The following is a 13743-nucleotide window of genomic DNA, read 5'->3' as shown; positions in this document are numbered from 1 at the left end:
TTCAATAGTATTTGCATAGAGGTGGGGGTTTTAGCATCATGGCTCACTTATTTCTGGTGAATTAAAATAGCTGCATCTCCTGCAAAGTTGCTTGAATGTATCTCTCTCATATTGGATTGCTCCTGATCTTATATCTAAGCAGCTCTATAGTTACTTAAAGTCTTATTTCAACCTAGTGTTGTTCTTTCTTTCTCGATGTCATACTGACCGCCTTCAGTCCTGCCTAGTATTATTTTGCTTTTGGACAGATTCCGCATCATATATTAAAGAAAATATGTTTTGACCTAATCAGTCCAATTTGTACCTCCCGGGACAACTAGGTTGCTGCATTTCCTTGAATGCACTTTCTGAGTTGCATTTTCAAATCAGATAGAACGAAAGAAAAAAAACCAAACATTTTTTTGTTATCTTTACAAAATGCTTTAGGAAACTAGATATATGTATATGGATAAACACACATACATAATGCATTGTAAAGAAACGTGATATAATAATTACATGACTTATTCAGTGCAAGGATTGCTGAGAGTCATTTGACTAAATCAAGAAGTGAACTTACTTAATTTATCATAAAGCATCACAACTCAATTTTTACTGTGTTCAAAACCTAATTTTAACGAGGTCTATCCATCAGGAAGCAGCGCACTCTCCAGACCAGAGGGCATCTTCATGCAATGCTCTGAAGCTAAAATCACAATACAGGAAAGCGTGACGCTTCTCTGAGGCATGGGAGCAAGTTAGAGTGTATCATTTGAAATAACTGCATTATAAAGTTATTGAAGTTAACAAGGATATGCATTACTTTTTGCCTCACTTACATTACATTATTACTTGCTCACTTACAGAAACCAAAAATCCCAAACTGCTAACATCTGATCTTTCATTTTCTTAGTCACTAACATAAAACAACCAAGTGCTTGGACACTGGGCACCTTCATCTCAAGTACCTGGCTGGAATGCCTTGACCTTAAAAATGTAATATATTTTAAAATTGGCTTACTTTTTTTTTTTTTTTTTTTCGGGCACTGGGCATCATAATAGCTGTTTTTTTAGTTTGAACTTTTGTACGCTGCGCAAAGAAAACACACAGCAGTTGTCATAAATAATTTGTCTGAAATACATATTGCTTCATCTCCTTGTTGGATTTGATAGACCATATGGAAGATCTACATGATAAGAATGAGAAATGCAGCAATCACATCAGTATAATTTTTATTGTGATAATGATATATAGTTCATACTGATGGCAAATAGCTTTTATATACTGACAGAGCCCAAATAACCTAATATTATAACCTTGTTATCACACTGATGTCTTGGATAAACAGATTTCCAAAATATCTATGATATATCAACCACTACATAAGCACTTATTTCTCTTTGTACTTTATATTAAACTCATTTTACTTTTATACAAATGATAACCGTTTATACCCTGAGTTTCTAAGACTGGGCTGAAATAAGCCTCTTTTCTTATACAACAAAAAATAAGATTAAAAAACTGTTGAGCCGGACACACAAGTTATAATTTCATTAAGTGTTAATAACCACAAGCAGACTATTCATTTTCAACATTAACTGTTTCCATGTTGTTAATTTGTGCATTCTTGGAAAAGAAAAAAAAAAAAAGTAAAGAAAAACCCTAAAACCTCAATGTACTAGGTTACTGCTCTAGACTTAGACAGTGTTTATCAGGCAGAATTTGGATTTCTAGACCCTCACAAAACTCAGCTTTGTGAGTAAATAAAACTCCGGACAGGATCCAGCTCTGATTCAAGGGATACAGTGATCTTCCTCACCCACAGGTGAACTTTACTTTGCCCTCCATGACCATCCTATTTCAGATGCGTATCTCTGAAAAGTAATACTAGTACTGGATCTGATCTACAGGACGGGTGGCTTTTAGCCATGCAGACCCTAGGCAGTAAAAAAGTAAGAAAATGGATCATGTCTACAGTAAGGGCTGCAGTGTCCAGTGACAGCAAAATTCCTGCCTGTACCGGTGCGTGACTGGATGTTTACTATATCTTCGTAGCCTCTAATTCAATGTAACTCTTGCAGAGGTAAAAATCGAGCCAACCAGACTCCCTCATTTATGACCAAAGTTTTCCTGGTGAGAGACAATAGTCCGAAGCGAACGATTTATATAGACAGTATTACAGAAGACCAAGAAATGCTCAGTTAATATATCTGTCTAGTCATATTTCAGGACCTCCTCTGGTCAAAACACTCAGATCACAGGGGAGGTCCTGAAACACGACTGACCATTTCTGCTTTGGCAATCAAACCAGCTGCTGAAAGCCTAACAGAAACAAAGCCGTTGCTCGGCTGCTCCCTGCCGCCTACGTACACAGGCTTGGTCTTTCAGTTTTCTTCCCCTACCAGCAGCAGAAGAACGGAGGTGAAATCGCATCCTACTACCGTAACAGGAGTGAATCACATCTTACTAAACAGATGGCATGTACGTACTTCAACAGCAATCCCAAGTAGCTCCTATTAGGTCAGAACACTTTTTAGCTATTATCACGTGCAAATAAATAAACACGATGACTGTGAACAAAAGAGGCCACTGGGACAATACAGCCTAACCTGCTGTGTAACGTATCAGAGACCATCTCATACTACTCCACCGCGCCTTCGATTGAGCCTCATTTGTGAATCAAAAGCAGCATACCGCTTTTAGATTTGCTGCATTTCTAGAGGAACCCAAGAGATCCTGGTGAATTTAATGAGTACATTTCAAGGATGTTTGAGCATCTAATTCCCTAAATTGCTTCAGCAATCCCAGCCTTAATTCCAACGAAATCTTTTAAGTTACAAGAATCCACAACACTGCTTAGTAAATTGTTCCAATGTGTAGTTACTTCTGCTTAAAAATAGGCACTTTGCTTCCATTTCTAGGTTTAACTTCCATGTACCGGTTCTTTTTTGTCGTCGCTTGTGAGCCTCAGAAGTTCAGTATTTTGTTGCCTTGCACAGTGAGAAAATAATTTTCTGACACCCCCCCCCCCCCCCCCGCAAACACTGAACTAAACCGGCCATTCTTTTTAGTCTGATTTGAATCAATCTTGTGGCTTCTCCCAAACTCTCTCCAGTTTAAAACAACTTTTGCAAACATAAGTACCTTAATGAAGTATGTCCTGGAGTGGCCAAATTTGGAATAGAAAAGTGACCCTCTTCTATTCGTATGCCTGAGTGGTGCATTAACCCAACACCTGCAGAATCCTGTTATAGCTGGTAATGTACCACACCCTCAAAAACCTTTTCAGAATTTTGATTTGTGGGACCACATCCCCATTTTGTACTCTTTTATTCTTGTAATGCTTATTCTTAACTACGTTGGTCTATATTTCTATTGATACAGGACATACAGAATGATACTTTACATACAAACTCACACAAAATGTTTACACCACTCATCCTGCTTGGTGTCTATCACTGTACCAATTCTTGAACTATGTCCAGACTTTACTTCTGAAGATTTTATATTTTTCTTCCAATTCTTGAAATTGTCCTGATTTCCAGGATTTGCAAGATCTGAATTTTAGTTGTTGAAAGAACTTCCTAGCCAGCTCATAAAACCCAGGTGCAAATTATTTCATTTTGCTGATTTTGTAACTCTGAAGTATTTCTCCCCACTTTTAAAATAAAAACAGTAAGAGGAGTATTTGCAGGAAATTTCTATCCCACTTAAAATTCACAAATGTGCTCAGATAAACTCACGCTTTAAGAGCAAAGGCAAGATTCAAAAATATACATGATTATACATTTTGTTCTTGATGAATGATACTTTGTTAAACTTGTGGTGTTTTTTTTTTTTTTTTTCTTTGGTCTTGACAACACAGTCACTGCATCCAACCACGACTGTGGTCTTCCTCAAGCATTTGAGTCCTGAAAACAGGATTCTTTGCCATGTCCCTACTGTGACCCACTGCTATCCTGCCCCATCCTCAAATCATTAGCTAGCCTTTTAAACTCTGCCTGCAGCACTTAGAAAGAAGCTAAAAGAGCTGCCAGGACAGGGCAACCAACCAATAGATAAGTAGAAACTATACAACAGAAATAAAACAGATTGCAGAAACAGTTTAAAATAATAACCATACGGCAGAAAGAGTTTCATATGAAATAAGGCTTTCAGAAGAACATCACTTTGTATTACCCAATGAGTTAGAAGAGGTTACTAATGTACCTTGGCCAGACTTTCACTATTCAGTAAGGACAAATTTATCCTTTTATTTTGCACAGTGCAGGTTCCATCCCTGCAACACTGATGTAAAGAGATTATCTGAATCAGACTTTTTATGATCTTATTGCTTTAGTTGTTATAATCATATGAGAGTATAAAGACAGACCATATAAGGACAGATGTGCTTCCTATACTCTTTCCAGTGTGAGGAGACACCTGGAGGCCCTGATTCCATGAAGACATCAGGAGGTAGTGAGATATTTATCACTGTGCCTATGTCCACTGATGTGCAATGCAAACCTAAGACAGACATCTCTCCCTGCATCAGCAGCCTAAAACCAGTGCCAGTTCTGTATATCACTTTGTTTCTAGGATAGGTGAATTATTTCAGGGATATGATTTTATACCATGGGAGTAAATAGGATTTCCCACTGTGCTCAATTTGAATTTTTTTACTGGAAGAGAATGATAGGAATACAAGAAATATTCCTTTTCCCAGAGTTAACGGTGTTATTACTTTTGACCCACCATGCAAGCTTCTTGCAGGCGTCCACTTCCAATAGTGTGCACTTACAAAAATAGCCACGCTGGGTGAATTCAAAGGCCCATTGAGCCACTGTCATAAACAATGGTGGAAATCAATGCCTAAAGAAGAGTGTAGAAAAATCATAAAAAGGCTGAAGAATTCTGTTTTTTCCTGAGCTAGAGATGACCTCTTCTGAGGCTTGAGACCTTACAAGAGTGTTATCTATCTCTAGTACAATGTTCTTTGGCCTCAGGGCTGCCACTCAACAGTCACATGCTCACAAGCAGGTCTATTTTGGCTGTGAATTTCACTGTGAGAAAAGAAAAATCACGATATAAAAAAAGATATTATTGAAAATAAAAATTATGATTTAAAAATTAAATGAAAGATTCTGTTTTGGTACCTTGACATAATTCATAGAAAAGCATAAATAGGTACATTTCTTTACTACTCTGATTAAATCCTGCAGGTGTAATGCAGTCATGCTTTAAAGACACCATAATAAAATAATTGATCTGAATGTTACAAAATTTCTCTATTTTAAAGAAATCAAAGTCAGTTGTAGAAAACAGAACCTTCTGGCACTCTAGGACAATTTCCTATACCAATTTCCCATCTTCCAAAAAAACCCCCAAATCCAAAACCAAAAACCAACCAACCAAACAAATCATTCTAGGTGGCATAGGAAGAAGGACCACACTTTCTTCTAGAATTGAGTCAATAAATATCTGCATGACACCAACTGTCAAAAGGCAGGAGATCAAAGGTGCATTTCTGATACAAATTTTGATACAAAAATTATTATAGCTGTGAGCAATTGTTACTTATTTCTGCTAGATGTGGGATTTATTTTGGGTTTGTTTTTTTTTCCCAGTTACATATTTAACTTGTGTAAGCCAATCTATCACAACTTTTCCTTATTCAAAGATAAGCCTCTATAGTTTCTAGTTACTCATTATTTTTCCCCATTTATCAGTAGAAATTAAACTTTTGATACAATATTTCACTCTATATCTCTCTATCAGCAGTTTTTGATATTTTCTCCACCTATATACTATAACTCAATTTTCCCTTATGCCTGCACTGATCATGATTTTTCAGGGTTGTGACATCATCGTTGTCACTATGGCACTCAAATGTAAGGAGCGTCCAGGAGTAATTTCTCAAACATTATGGATATTCCCAGAACTTCTAGCTTGCCACTGGATGCAAAAATGCATTTGGCTCTTTACATCTCATCAGGTCTCTCTTGTTGCCTGAAAACCATTGCTTAAGAGAGTTATCTCTATCTTTTATTTTGATGTTTGATTTCCCCATAAGTAAAGAAGTAAGTAGAATATATAAAACATATTTTAATTTGAAATTTCCTGTTTTATCTAATAGACAAGGCAACTCACCTGTCTATCTCACTGTCATTTAAGTTTCTTTTCTCTGTTTCATGGGCTTTGTACATCCAATCAAGGAATTACCTTTCAAGCTATAATAAAAGGTCTTGTCTAAATTTTTCTTTAAAAAAAACCAAGCAAGTCATGATCAGTTTTCAATTAGCACCCAAACGCTGTTTTTTCTTTATATTTGATTACGCTACCTATGCCTCATCTAAGCTTTTGTGCCTTTTCAGTGTACTTTAGCCGAGGCAATACGTCTGATTTTTTTCATAACACCTGTCACCTTCACACCAGTGTTATTAGTAAAATACCTTAAACTTCCTCTTGTACTGCATCAAAGATCATCATATCTTTTAACTGGCAATTTGTTCTCTCTGTCTTGTGTCCTTTTTCCCTTAGGAACAATATTTTGAAGAGCCTGAGACTGCTGAATAATTGGATCATACAAAGCATCCGCAATCCCATCTCCCAATAATACCGGAAGACCTTAAGATTTTAATTTCTTTCACACATTCTCCCTGCAGAGGATTAATTATATTCCTTTTGTTTGGTCTCATTAAAGTTCAATTTCTTCTGCGTCCCTAACACATTTCATATAGATTCTCCTTATCTGAATTTTTCAAAGCCTACTCATCTTCTCCCTGATGATAAACATGTCTTGATTTAATGGCATATTTAAGTTCCACCTGCATCTCCCTTGAACAAAATTCACAACAACAAGGTAACATACCATGATATATTCATAGAATGGTTTAGGTTGGAAGGGACCTTGAAGATCATCTAGTTCCAACCCCCCTGCCAGGGGCAGGGACACCTCCCACTAGACCAGGTTGCTCAGAGCCCCATCCAGCCTGGCCTTGAACACCTCCAGAGATGGGGCATCCACAGCTTCTCTGGGCAACCTGTTCCAGTGCCTCACCACCCTCAGAGTGAAAAATGTCTTCCTAATATCTAATCTAAATCTACCCTCTTCCAGTTTAAAGCTATCCCCTGTCATCTTATCAATGAAAATAAATGCACCACACCCTGTTCTTTCTAATAAATGCATCAATAGTCAAAATCGCATCTTCAATGACATAATAGTTTCTTTTGTGTTCCTTTAAGAGATTTCTTATGCCCCTACCTCACATCCTTTTTGCTTGGGAGCAAAAATTCCCCTTTACAGAAGGGCAAGAAACAGAGAGGAAGCGTCACAGAAACTTGTGTTTCTTCTGAGAAGCATCTGTAACCTCACAGGAGCACTACGTTTCTGTCATTTTGTCCATTCAGATTATTCTAAAACGAATGGTATTTTTTTGTGTCATTCTAACACTGTCACGTTCATACTGCTGTATCCTCCAGTAGTTTCCTCAGCTTTCCATTTTTATGAGCAATCAATTAATTCTCCAGCAAACCAGTGTATTTGCAATAAGAATCACTCCCTTCTGCATTCCTCTATACTGAAAATATTTCCTGTTACACTTCTTCTCCCAACACTCAGTGAAAAAAGTCTCTATTCTGCCCTCCCAGTGGTGGTGCCTTCGCTTTTGTGAGTAAGCAAAGGGTTGCTCTATTAGGAAGAGTGCGTGTGTGTCTGTATATATCTATAAATACCCTATCCAAAAATCATAAATACCGTATCCAAAAATCATAAATAACCTATCCAAAATTGGACCAACTGAGTAGGTGGACTCTACGAAACATCATAAGAAGGATCAAATTTAATAATATAACTAAATCAGAAGTTTACCTCTTAATCATTAAGAAAGGAAAGCACCAATACTCAGGTGAACTTCAAGTAAAACTAGAGTCTAAAAAATGGTACATGAGACTTGTTGGAAAGCATCTGTCATGATGCGTGTGAATTGACAACGTGCATTTTCGCATTTCCTAATTTTTGCAGAGGTGACTGCACAGTCTTAATAATGTTCTTACTGCATCATTCTTAACTTCCTTGCCCGTTTGGAACAACGCATGCCCAAATCCAGGTGCACATGACAGCCAAAATTGAGCACAGCTGTAAGAAGCCAAACACTAGGAATGCTGGAGATAATTATTTTACCCAAACCACAGGGAACTGAGGGGATAGATTTTTTTTTTTGGTGTGTGTATGAAAATGCATACTAATTGATATAAATACATGTAAGTGATAAGTAGATGTATTACTGCGAAAAACAAATTCCTAAACTAAAAATCCAACTTTCACTTGGGAAAAGTCACATCATTGCAAACATTATATCACACTTTCAATGAAGTTTTAGACTTTTACAGAAGGCAAAACTGAGGCAAAGGTAGCTCAACCAACCCCATTAGTTTACATTGTCAGAAAATAAACGCTAGTTCCAAATCCTATTCTGCAAAGAAAATGCACCACTTTTTTTAACATATACATACCTTAGAAATATATACTTGTAATGTATAAGTACATACATGTATGTTACATATATAGCATACAGAATCATATATACATATATTGATTATATATAATAAATCATCATGCAGATAGTTTTATGGCTACGGAAACATTGCAGCAGCACTGGTATTTCTCCTCTTATAGTAAGTTTATCAAAATAAAAAGCAATTGTTACTGCTGGATAATTAGGTAACAATGTAATTGTAAGAAATTAAATTCTTAAAGTATCCATTGCCATTTTTTACATAAAGGGAAAACAAAGAGTAAAGATCACCCTGGAGCAATAGAAAGAGTATTCCAGAGATGTAAAACATTTCATTCAATATCTTAAACTTACTCTCCACTCAGGGAAATTTACAAGTTGAAGTACAGTATCATACATAATTAATCCTGATATACCCCAAACCATTTATATAATTGATTAATATATTAATTTAACATTATAATTAAATTGCTTGTTACTGAACTATGAAGAGTTGAACATAGCATAGTTCTAAGAGTTACTTTTAAAATCATGTCACATCATAAACAGCATGACCACCATTTTAAAAAGAAATATAAATTTAAAATACTCTCCCTGTTCCTAGTGCATGTATGTTTAAGTCTGTCACATGGTTATAAACAAACAGGATATGGAACTGTTGATTTTAATTTGTCTCGATATGATTAGCTTTGTGAAAGACCCATAGTTCACTATATGTAGACATTTCACTGCTGTTCAATTTTTTTTCAGGAGGCTAGAGTTGCTAGAGGTCGGTTTATCTTCAGTACGTCTACCAGATCAGTAAGGTCCTGGTTTTTTGCAGCTTTTAATGTTAAAATAAAATAAAATTTAAAAAAAAAAAAAAAAAAGCAGCGCTGTGGAAACTGTGGAAAAAGAAATTCTTCCCCTAGTGGCGTTTCTCCAGGCCATTTCAATGTTTCTTCCAAGATGCTGCAACCACTCCCCCATGCTGTCTTCTGCGCTTCGTTTTTGGCTCTGATCTCTCTCTTTCGTTATACTCCTCCAGACCAAATCAATCCTTTCCTCTCATACTCTCTATGCTTGCTCCACAGCTATGGCACATCTAGCCCTATTAGGGCTCTGCCCAACATCTAAGTTTATATGTTACATTTTTATGTTCATGTCGGACTCCCAAAAATCGTTCACCACAACGTTCAAAGACACCTGACATTAACACTGTCTGCAGCCTGTAGACCCAGGGAAGTACAAAGACAGGTTAACATATATATCATTTTCTAAGCCAAAATAGCAAGCCATAGGCTACCTTCATTTCCATTAAAGCAGTTCAGAATTTGCAGTCAGTCATTTGGCTTCCTGCCTTTTACAAGCAAACCTTGAGAGATATGAATAAAAGTGATGCAGAGACAGATCAAGGAGAATGATCAGAGAGTAAGAAGAAAGGACTCACCTCCTTTAGTCAGTTTTCCATTTTAGTTTGTTTCAATAGTTAAAGAGGGAAAAGACGTTTTGCACACTCTTTAATCCAGATGTCAGTTCCAATATTTGATGCTTGACTGTTCTGAAATACAATCAAAGTGTACCAGTTAAAACTACTAGCCTAAACCAAGATAAAATTATTAACATGGCAAGCAGCTACATATTTATTTAAAATCACAGCAATATTGAGAGGCTTTATATCAATGGTCCGTGGCAAAATTGTCACATGGCACCACACTCTCCTCCTTGCAGTAAAAAAGCACAAAAAAAGAATATTTAGATTGTATAATGCTGCATTTGTGGTGTCATCTCACACGTTTTACTCTCCCTGCAAAATGCGTGAAGAGTTTGTGGGTTCTTTTACAGAAAGATACAAAGACTAGTTGCATGTGATTGCTGCAGTAAATCTACTGACTCTCTACAAGCTCACCTCTCCCCCATTCTCCTCCTTTTACAACCTTTTCGCATGCTACATAAGCACCATGGAGTCCTGCTGCCTCTGTCTGGAAAAGGAGAGGAGAATGGTGGGAAAACTTGACCAACCACCAAGTTGACTTGCTTCCCACCAGCATCTGATCGGTGGCGGACAAAATGCCAATGGCGAATCACTGTGCACTTAAATATATGAATCTTTTAAATTATATAAACTGAAAATACTTATTTCCCAGCCATTTTCTTTCTCTGTTCAGGAAAACGATATACACATTTTTCCCTTCTTAGCTCTCCAGTACTACTTACTGAGACTAACAGAAATAAATGGCTTTCCTCTGTGCTCTATATTTGAGTCCTATGAGTCATCTCACTATTTCAAGTTTTGTTTCTCATCGCTTAAAGGTCTAGCCTATTTTATTCCATTTTTTTCACGTGAATAATTCGTAAGTACAAGCCAGAATACACGCAAACATTTTTTTCTTGTAAATGCAGTTAACAGCTCCAATTAAACTTTTACTGAAAAGCATATTTAAAAGAGAGAAAAAAAAAGTATCGCTAAGTGTGCTTTGATACTAGCCTCAGACTATACTGAAGCACGATCAGTACAACAACTTGTTCGATGTGTTGAAAACTCCTAAGTTATTTTACTTTCTTGATGCTAATTTAAAGAAACCCCTTTATGCAGTCCAGTTAACTTTTGGGCACTAGTCAGAAAAAGCGAGTAGAAATTTTCAGATCAACAATAACCTGCAAATATTACAAACTCATGTTTAAGAAGATGGAAGAGACCAATCCAATCAGAGTCTGATGTCTCACTTTCCATAGTCTAGAAAACTCTTAAATGAACTCTTTTGGAAATGGGATGCATGTCTTAATAAAGCATCAAGCTTTGGATTGGAGTTCTTCCAAATAACCACTAAGAGGACAGGAACAGCCTCTGTACACAGGACAAATTCATTTCTGGGAATTCCTTAACCTCAAAAGCAGTCAAATTGATGAAGGTTGCCGCCTGCCTTTTGTTAGACCTATTTCCAAGATGAACTACATTCTGACACTGTTTCAGAGTCTCTGAAATTAATGCCAGAATAGAAACACATTCCACTAGTACTCCAATGACAGCACTACTTTGTGTATAGCTGGCTTAGAGGGCCTGCATCTCCTCTGAGGTATATAACCATATTTAGTGTATTACTTAAGTCTAAAACTAACTTTCCAGTTCTTTCTGTACAGTTGGTCTTTAAATCCTTTTTCTTTACAGGCTGCGCAGGTTTTTGTGTCAGAAGGGGGAGAAAAATATGTTTAAAGCAGGAAAATGTGATGGTAAAACCATCAGATTGCTGGTGGGATCAAGAGAGAGGTACAGACCAGAAATTACTTCTAAATCATTTCAGAAGTGCATAGATTTCCAGTTGACAGGATCTCTTTTGAAAGAGGCTTTAATTTGACTACAAAATTGACTACATCACAAACATTTCAGATTTTCCTTAAGAGTATACAATTGACAGAGTATATTTAATTGTAAGAAGTAAACTGGATTGATTTTCATAGAATCATAGAATGGTTTTGGTTGGAAAGGACCTTGAAGATCATCGAGTTCCAACCACTCTGCCATAGGCAGGGACACCTCCTACTAGACCAGGTTGCCCAAGGCCACGTCAAGCCTGGCCTTGAACACCTCCAGGGATGGGGCCTCAACAACCTCTCTGGGCAACCTGTTCCAGTGCCTTACCACTCTTAAAGTTAAAAACTTCTTCCTAATGTTCAATCTGAACCTGCCCCCTTCCAGTTTAAAGCCATTCCCCCTCGTCCTATCACTACATGCCCTAGTAAAAAGTCCTTCCCCAGCTCTCCTGGAGGCCTCCTTTAGGTACTGGAAGGCTGCAATAAGATCTCCCCGGAGCCTTCTCTTCTCCAGGCTGAACAGCCCCAACTCTCTCAGCCTCCCCTCATAGGAGAGGTAGTCCAGCCCTCGGATCATCCTCGTGGCTCTCCTCTGGACACGTTCAAGCAGGTCCATGTCCTTCTTATGTTGGGGACTCCAAAGCTGGATGCAGTACTCCAGGTGGAGTCTCACGAGAGTGGAGTAGAGGGGCAGAATCACCTCCTTTGACCTGCTGGCCACACTTCTTTTGATGCAGCCCAGGATACAGTTGGCCTTCTGGGCTCCGATCGCACACTGCTGGCTCATATTGAGCTTCTCGTCAATCAGCACCCCCAGGTCCTTCTCTTCAGGGTTGCTCTCCAGCCATTCCCTGCCGAGCCTGTATTTGTGCTTGGGATTGCCCTGACCCAGATGTAAGACCTTGCACTTGGCCTTGTTGAACTGCATGAGGTTGGCTTGGGCCCACCTCTCCAGCCTATCCAGGTCCCTCTTGATGGCATCCCTCCCCTCCAGCGTGTCTACCTCGCCAAACAGCTAGGTATCATCGGAAAACTTGCTGAGGATGCACTCAATCTCACTGTCCATGTCGCCGAAAAAGATGAACAGTACAGGCCCCAGTACTGACCCCTGAGGAACGCCACTCGTCACTGCTCTCCACCTAGACATTGAGCCGTTGATCGCAACTCTTTGAGTGCGACTGTCCAGCCAGTTCTTTATCCACCGAGTGGTCCATTTGTCGAATCCATGTCTCTTCAATTTAGAGACCAGGATATTGTGTGGGACAGTGTCAAACGCTTTGCGCAAATCCAAGTAGATGACATCAGTTGGTCTTCCCTTATCCACTGCCATTGTAACCCTTATTTTCCATATGAGAACCTCTTAGGGAGCTTTCAAAGATAAATCTCTAAAGAATCAAATTGGGCAGGTCTTCATACAGAGCCTTCAGTTGTAAGGACTTCTCTGAACCCATTGAAACACCCACATTTCAAGATTTGCTCGAGAACCTTGCTGAAGCTGGGCTCAAATGGGTTTTTCTTAGCTGACAGCATTCACTTGGACAAGAGAAATTTTAACTTGTCAGATATGTTTAGTGATGACGGACTGAGGCCAGGCAATGTAAAGATATCACCTGCATCACATAGGTGTTAAGCCCACTGTAAGCCACAGCCTAAAATGTAAAAGAGGAGACAAAATTTGAGAGGAACTTTCTGCAAACATATAAGTATCTATGATGAAGTTTTCAGAGATGGTCACGGATTAATGTGCTTCAAGCTCTGTAGTACTCATGGTACTATCCAAGTCAACAGCCCAAATTAAATCAATATTGTTTTAATGGGTTTAAAACTTGTTTAATTCTTTATCCCTTTTGCTTTTGATCCTTCTTATTTGTATACGTCCACGCATGCCAGCCTTCTCTGCCCGCTTTCCCTATTTTTTATTTAATCAGAGAGGTACAACCAAAAAAGGTTCACAGAAAAGCAGGACGATGAGGGAAG

The sequence above is a fragment of the Vanellus vanellus genome (assembly GCF_965231255.1).
Source record: "Vanellus vanellus genome assembly, chromosome: 2".
Taxonomy (NCBI): domain Eukaryota; kingdom Metazoa; phylum Chordata; class Aves; order Charadriiformes; family Charadriidae; genus Vanellus; species Vanellus vanellus.
This window is presented reverse-complemented; position numbering follows the sequence as displayed.